The sequence below is a fragment of the Zeugodacus cucurbitae genome, chromosome 5 (genome assembly GCF_028554725.1).
Source record: "Zeugodacus cucurbitae isolate PBARC_wt_2022May chromosome 5, idZeuCucr1.2, whole genome shotgun sequence".
Taxonomy (NCBI): domain Eukaryota; kingdom Metazoa; phylum Arthropoda; class Insecta; order Diptera; family Tephritidae; genus Zeugodacus; species Zeugodacus cucurbitae.
In genome coordinates this window covers 3,426,063-3,434,674 of record NC_071670.1, presented here as the reverse complement: position 1 = coordinate 3,434,674, position 8,612 = coordinate 3,426,063, and the positions used below count along the sequence as shown (strand labels likewise).

The window sequence follows — 8,612 nt, the reverse complement described above, 5'->3', positions numbered from 1 at the left end:
ATATTTTGTCAACAATGAATGACAGCACAACAGCAGCAGCTGCAGCTGCAACAATAACAACGACGTATGAGAAGATTTTGTTTTTCTTATTGAAAAGTCACAACGCAAACATCGTGCAATTCGGCGCACATTTGCGCAGGCGCAACAACAATTACGGAATGCATGACGAACGGTAGGGTGTCGGTAGGTGGTATTGGAGCGCTATTGGAGGCGCATAAGGCAGAAGCTAGCGCTCCAACGACGATTAAGCCGCACACCGCAGACACGTACAAGTTTTATGTGATTTTTATTTTTGCTAGCGGCGCGCACGACGAAAAAGCCGTGAGCGCGCTTATGAGTGGCGAACGCCTTCGGCAGCGCAATCGTGCCTAGTAGTCTGAGACGAGTACGTCTGGAGCGCGATGTCTAGCAGTGTGTGGCGCTGTGTGCGCCATGACTTGGGGGGCCAAAGCGAGCACTGCTTTGCAGCTCAGCGTCTTCTGCGCGCTCGTGTATGCCGCGCTCAGCTCTACAGTCTTCGCTAGTGCAAGCGCTCAAGCAGTCTTCGATTTGCACGCGTCTAACAAACAACGTACGTCTTTAGCGTCGCGTATTTATTACGAGTTTCTTGAAAATACAAAACGAAGTATCGTGCGTTCACGCAGCGCGTTTACTTCTACGCAAGTCCCATACACAATCCGGTATAGCGACTGCACTTTGCATTGCCCGCCCCTCAAAAAATCGAGTTTGCTGTTGCTGCAGTCAAATGTAAATAAAACTTGAATTGTTCAGTTTTGCTGCCCGCGCATAGAAAACAAAAAAAAGCAAAAGAAAAACATTTAAAAGGGTAGAAAACGAAAAAAAAATTATAATAAAATAACAACAAAGTGGTAGTGGAAGTGGTTTAAGTGGTCAGTTAGTTGGCGATTTATACGTTTTGCGTTAACTTTTTTTTATATTTTTGGTCGATTCGTGTGTTGTTGTGTGCGTCTATCTGCTTTTTGCTTTTTTTTTGGACACATTTCGCTTTAAACCTTACTTTGTTTTAATTTCTTTCTTTTCATGTTTAATGAAATTTATTTTTGTTTTTGGTATCACACACATTCATATGCATGCACACAATACACGGATCTCCAAAAAAATGCCAGTCGCGCACACCTTCGGCCAATAATAAAATATTTGATAAATGAGCGAAAATTCGGCATTTGGATTACGTTTTTTGGATTTTTGCTTTTGTTTTTGCAGCGCGTTTCGAAACATTTTTGCGTCAAAGCTTTGAATTTGAATTTGGATTTGGATACATACGTCGACATATCTACAACCGCAGCGAAAGGTTATAGAAAAGGTAAGTGGGACACATGAACCTACGTTCGGTGGGCACTTTGGCACTCCGGGATTAATAAAAATTTCACTTTAGAATTTATAGCGGTGTTTTTTTTACGTAGCTTTGCTGCGCCGGTGTTATGAAGCTAGCGAAAGATCAAGGGTTCTTGCGTTGACTTGTGGACTTGTGAGACTTTGATATCTTTTATCGTCGAGGGCGGTGCTTGGTTATCGTTTCTCACACAAATCCTACGACATTTTTGTTTTTATTTGCATGCATTTCCATTATACCGTTGAATTTACAATACTAAGTTGGGTATAAATATCGACTGCTTCTCTCAGAGTCCTCTGAAAGTCTTCAACTCTTCCTCTTTTCCTTTAAGATCCATACAGTCCAGTATAAATTCCTTACTGAATCCGATATAACTCGATTTTTCATATTATTAAGTTCATACTCGTCTATTTACGTGTTCGCGAATGAACTCTGAACAATCCGACGGTAAATAATCTTTCATATATGTTTCAGGAATTAATAAATACGACCGTTTTTCTGATATAATATTATAAATGAGGAAGCGACGAAAGATATTCAGAGGGGACATGATTACGCTAGATTATTAGAAAGAGGTAGTGTAGTCCGTATTAGTTTCATTGTTCGAAGCAAAAAGTGGGTGACTTGATCGTTATTAACCTCAGTCCACCTCTAACGGATAACCCGGGTACATCGTATTGGTATTTCGTTCAATGCTCACAGAGAGTTTAAAACTCAAACGTCGGTATTTGGCGTTGGACTATCAGAGGTAGATATTTATGTCGATGAGCCTTGCAAGAAAGAAATGCCATCGAATTGGGAACGAATTGAAGCTCCGAGGCTTCTCCGAGGTTTCTCGCATGAGCTCGGCGTGCTCTGGGCAGTAGTCTACGAAATCCAACCGGCCTAGAATGGCAAGAGGATATGCTCTTAACAAAATACAACTAGCAGAAATAGAAGTTGTCTGGAATAGGCGAGGTTCATTGGACTGCGAGACTTGGCCCCCTCAACTAACGCTCAAAGTGTTTCGCTGATATATGAGGATATTTTGATCCATACTTAGGAATGTTAGGACGGCATTACAAAGGACTGATCCGTCCATTGTCAAATTGGGAATATCGTAATATTCGTGGCGGGATTAGTACCGCAACCTAGTCTATCTTTGATATTGTTTACATTCTTCTTCTTCTTGACTGACAGCTTTCTTCTTTCTAATCGCGCTAATCGTTCCTCCTTTTGGTAGTTTGGTAGTCTTCCTTTGATTCACATTACTGAGATATATACTCAGTTACTTTATATAATACTACCGACATTTACGCGACCCTTAGGCCTTCTGAACCATCGGCTAATATTATAAACACAATGTTGCCTTCTGTTTCATACAAAATCTTGATATTGGAGGGTCTAACATCAATCAAAGCGATCCTATCCAATACAGGTGGACATTGCTTTCGAAATAACACCACTAACTTAAGCAATCTCGTCTTCTATATATTAAATTATACATATAATTTATGGCTATAATCAAAGTCGAACCTTGAACACACACAAACGCCTCGCAGTTAATAATTGATTTCAATTATTAAGCGTAATTGATTATTAACATTTATAAACAAATCAGATGCTAACAACTTTGTTAGTAAACAATTTAAAACGATAACTTGTGGCTTGGCTTGGCGCGCCGACTCTGTGATGTGGTGTGAGCCACAGTGCGTTTCCTGTCAATCGCAGTACGACGGAGTATTTGATAGCAAAGCAAATAAATACATATGAATAATATAAACATATGCGCTCATTATTTCATTGCCTGTAATTGTAATGTGAGGCCAATTAAATACCGACAGCGGCGCGTTAAAAAAAATGAATATATACCCACAACTGGGTATGTAACTTCCTTTGGAATGAGATCATCTGCGCTTAAATAAAATGATGAGTGCAAGCAAATGCTTGCGACGTTCTAAGGCAAAAATATTTCAAATTACGCTGCAATTATGCAATTTCGTAAGCGGCTTGGTGAGGCATGACATGAAAAAAATGTGTGTTATGATGTGATATACAGTATCTGGGCAGCATATTGGGACTGATGTGATTTTGTGTTGGATGAATTTAATTTTTACAATTTTTTTATAAGTAAAGAGAGCTCCAAATTTTATAAATAATATTTCGAAATCCATAAATTTTCTCTTTCAAAGCAATTCCGAGAAATGTATGCGTTCCTATTAATATTGTGGACGCTGTACTAATGAACATTAAATGGGGGTAGACAAATATATTCTTCGGATTTAGAATATCTGCTAATGAGCGCCTTAAATTGTTTTGTAAGCTACAATTTCATTCTTTTTATGTACATACGAGTAGATATATTCATATGTAAGTACATAATATGTTAATATGTACTGGATAACTTCACATAGCGTCAGTTCTCTATTAAACATATACTGTCATTTGTATTGGCAGTTGTGAGACACGACTTGGCGTGATTTCGAAATCTACATATAAGCACAGACATACAGACATATGTACATATGAATGTATAGTATTAAAGCTTTTCGGTGAAGCGCGCAATGATTGAACTAGAATTTGCGTTCAAGAAGGGGGGCAGCAGTTAAAATATGCTGTAGACACACCTCAGGAAAAAATTATAAAAACAAAAAAACTGAAAGAAGATACGCGTGCTTTGATATGCATTAACGCACACACATTTACGCAAATATGTGTATGTAAATACATTCGTAAGAATTCGAGTTTCTCGCGCTTGTTTGCATATGTATGCGCAAAAGGCGTTGACATGACAAGCTTGTGAGTGAAAATATTTTTACTTATTTGCCATTTTGAATTTTTGCTAAATTTGAATAGAATTTTATTTATTTTAAAATTTTTGAATTTTTTGTAAATATTTTTTTTTTTTTAATTTTTGGCTAAACTTAAATTTACATTAAAATCATTTTTTTATTATTATCTTGGCAAAACTTAAATTTAAACAGTTGTCAAAATTTTTAAAAATAAAATAATGAATTTTTTAATTTAAAAAATTGTTTTCATTGAACAATTTTTTTGGATTTTTTTTATTTTTTTCTAATTTTTTGGAACTATTTGGTATTTTTTGGTATTTATTTTTTGCCTCAAAGCAAATAATTTTTATTTTTCATTTTTTTCGTCACTGCCGCCAACTTTTCAAGTGGTTCATCTTGAAACATAAATGAACCTGTCGCTGCCAGACACTATTTTATCCACAAAACAAGTTTGAGCAATAATTTTCATATCATAATATTACTGAGTTGAAAACTAACTAACTTTCAGTCTACTCGGCGACACAGGTTTTGCTTTTCTTTGGCATTTATTATTTTAATATTATTAGCTGAGCAATGTGCGCGCGCTGACTGCTTATCTGAATTGCAAATGTTGCAGGTTTTTAGAATTTTCTATTAGTAGTTGGCGCATAACTATGCAGAAAACTAAAAAGAAGTTGTTTTAAATATAAATGAGCGATTAAAAAATGAAGAAAAAGGAAAGATGTTAATATAACAATATTAAAAAAAATTATGAAAATATAATAATTTTAAAATTTTTTGTAAATATTTTTTTTTTATTTCAAACCTTCTTTTTTATTTTGAATTAAGATAATAACTATAGTAAAATTAAGTTATCCTTTTTTTTGTAATTTATAGAAAAATTTATATAAATCTAAAATGAAAAAAAAAATTTTTTTTTCAAAAACATTTTAATTTAAAAAAAATTAATTAAAAAAAAAAATTTTTTTTCTTCAAATTTAATTAACCGAGTCTTCCATATTATGTAATATTGCATTTTGAATTCAATGTCATTACTGAGCATTAAAATTAACTTTTATACAAGTTATAAACATTCGAAATGCACCTGAGGCGTCAAATAATAATAATAAATAATATAAGAAACCATAAAAATACAAAAATGTAAAAGTGAAGGGCATAATAATTGAAAATATAATGGTATGAATGCACTTTAATGTTTTTGTATTTATTTCTATTTTGATGAAACAATGACAGCAAAGCAGGTTAAAGATTTACAATTTAAATTTGTATATTTTCATACCAAAGCAATGTTTTTACTTGAAGCTCAGCATTAAACCTGTCTAAGTGCCTACAGTAGATATTTAATGGCATTTTGTATGTAAGCGCAGCAGGAAACGCAACAGAGTTTACCTATTAATATTTCATTTTTGACAAATAATCACATTACATCGTCACATCACATCTACTCAAAGGGGGCCCATTGCCTCTAACCAGCTGCCTAAATCCCTTTCTTATATGGAGCCAGAAGCTAGAGAGTTGGTTTTCCAAATAACATAACATCACTACTTGAAATCACATCAATTCAACTAAGTCACACCCCTACATAAGCTCTGCATTTGTGATCATATCCCAATTGATTCGACATCAACTCAACTCAATTAAGTCACAAGGCTAATAACCAGCTACCACGACAGTTTTTTTTTAGTTTCATATAGAGGGACCAGCCAATAGCTCTGCTCTTCGAATCCGAAAATCATTACTTCCATCACATCAATAGCCATCCAAGCAGCAATTCTTATATTCATTTCTTCATTTCTGTTCTTCAAATTACATCACACATCCCTTGACATATAATAACATCAACTCGACTAAGTCACATGGCCACCTGTCAGACACCCTGGCGGTCTTTCTTAAACATATAGGCTAACAGCCTATAAGCTCTGCTATTCAAATCACATAACATCACACTTGACATCATATCAACTCGAGTAAGTCACATGGTCACCTGTCGGCCCGATTTTTACAGCTTTTCTTATAAAAAGTCAGCAGCCGGTAGGCCTGCACTTCATCACTTCAAATCACATCAACTCGACTAAGTCTCGTGAGGGAGCAACCAGTAGCTCTGCTTTTCAAATCACATCAACACAACACTTGATATCACATCATACAGACTCAATCATATGAAAATCCGCCAGCTACACCGGCATTCTGTCCATCAAGTCACATCACCACTTGACATTACAACAGCTCAATTAAGTCACATGACAACTAACATGTCGCCCTGATAGCTTTTTTTATAAAGAGAGTCCCACGAGCTCGAAAGGTAACACTAATTCATATATAATCACATCACCTCATCTCAAATCATATAAAGCGCCTTCTTCATTTTTAAATTAGTTTCTTTCCAGTTTTTTTTTCATAAAACCTAACAAATTTCTTACAGTGCAATTTTCCCATAAATTTTATTTTTTATCATATTTTTTTTTCACACTTAATGCCTGCATTTTCTCTATTTAACACGAAATTCGCTGGGAATGCAAAATCATAATTTTTCGCTAACAATTTTCGAAATTAAAAACATGAAAATCAATTGACATGCATTCCACTAATTTTGCTTCGAACATTTGAACAATTTTTACGAGTTTTTTTACGATGGAAAGTACATGCAACAGCAACAGTTCGACGCTGGAGGTATGCAAAGAAGAAAAAATAAAAGTAAAAAATACAACACGCAGCTTCTTTGTGTACGTCCAAGCATCTAACCAACTGCATTTAAAGTATTTTTGTTGTTGTGAAGTGCAACGAAGCCAAACAAAGCGAAAATATTGCAATTAATATTTTTTTAATTGCTTGCAAGTCTGATGCATATATGCAGGTACATAGTTGCAATTGTGAATCGCCGCGCACCACTCAATACTGAATATTGTTCCACTTTCGACTCATTACGATTCGATTTCGTTTGTGTTAACGATTTTTTTTTTGTGAATAGTATTTCTGAAATTCGTTATTGCGAAAATAAATTAACTGCAATGGATAAATGCATTTTTACTTTTTTTTTTTTTTTTTTTTGTTAGTGCGCCTAATGCATTTACCGTTAGTTTTTCTTTCGAATTTCTTCTGCTTAATGGCAACATCATCACTGTAAATTGTAGCAATCGTGCCCACTTAAGCGCAATTGTGTCTCAACTGTATGTACATAGTCGCCTGTCGGTCGCATGCCTCGCTTAGTTTTCTAAAAAAACGCGCGCCACAGCCAGCCAGCGCATCTTTCACTTTCTTCTGCGCTTATTGTATTGGAAAACACAACTGATAGACTTTCTTTTACAATTCTTTTTCCATTATTTTTGTTTCTGTAACGAGCGCGCGCTTAGAGTAAACACTTTTCAATTCCATACAATAAAAGGTGGTGTTATGGCGCTTCAATACAGGGGGTCAAACTTTGTTTACAACAATTCTAAAGTTGAGATAACAATTAATAAGCACTCTGTTCAAATTGGTTGGTCAAATACGATTCAATTGTGTCTAAACCTCTCTCGATTTCGTTGAACTTAGAACTCCTCAGAGCTTATTCTAGCTTTTACGGTAAGCTTCTGGCAAAAATATGGAAGGTTGGATAGCGAAAATTTGAGAAATTTAAATTTTTTTGGTTCAAACATCATAAAAATCCCACAAATATACAGTCATTGGTCCAAATAAGTCATATTTTATTTCGTCGAAAGCTTCCTACTTTACTTTTTACATAAGAGTATTGGGGAAAAATGCTCATCGTCGTCGCAACCTTTTCATAACATTTTCAAAAAAAAAGCTTAAAAGTTTACATAAGTTCTTGAAACCACAAGCTTTTTGAGTAAAATGTGGATTTAAGCACTATGGCAAATTATCTATAATAAAACTCTTTGTGGAGACTTCAATGCAAGACTTTAAAAGCTTTTTATGAAGCTCTTTGTTTATTATAAATCTTAAAAAGCTCTTTGAATTCATGCAAAATATCTCTTCATTCACGATACCTTCTTTACTTTTTGCATAATAATTTTTACATGGTTTCATAATATTTTCTAAAAAAAGCTCTAAAAATTGCAATAAGTTCTTGAAACCGAAAGCTTTTTAAGAAAACTGTGTCTTTAGGCACGACTAGAATGAACTATTGGCAAGCACTTTGTGGATACTTAATTACAAGACTTCAAAAGCACTTTGTGGATGCTTAAATTACAAGACTTCAAAAGCTCTTTGTCGAGAATACATTACAAGCCTTCGAAAGTTATTACAAGAACATATTTGCCTACTCAAAGAAAGTAGGATCACTTGAGAGAGAAGAGCGCAGAGCTTAGCTCATTCTCTCTAAAAGCTCTAAAGCTTTCATTCTCAAAATTTGTGAGCTTGCGATTTTTTCGTTCTAATCACCCTGTATATTTATCGAACAACAAACGGCTGTGAGTGAGGGAGTGTAACGTTGTTGTGATATATACAACACATACTTGCAATATATATTTCGTTTATTGTTGCAATTA

At 34.8% G+C, this 8,612-nt stretch overlaps 1 protein-coding gene across 4 annotated transcripts in view; it reads left to right on the top strand.

The window, feature by feature from the left end:
- The first annotated feature begins 504 nt into the window (after positions 1 to 504).
- Positions 505 to 8,612, top strand: part of Bdh1_2 (estradiol 17-beta-dehydrogenase 2) — a 26,026-nt gene continuing 17,918 nt past the window's right edge. The window contains exons 1-2 of one of the 4 annotated variants that reach the window (XM_029038034.2): positions 505 to 909; positions 1,225 to 1,324. The gene's annotated coding sequence lies outside the window, so the exon portion shown is untranslated. Of the gene's footprint in view, positions 910 to 1,203; positions 1,325 to 8,612 lie in introns of those variants that run through there. The other 3 variants (XM_011178667.3, XM_011178666.3, XM_054230813.1) reach the window with 3 other exon arrangements.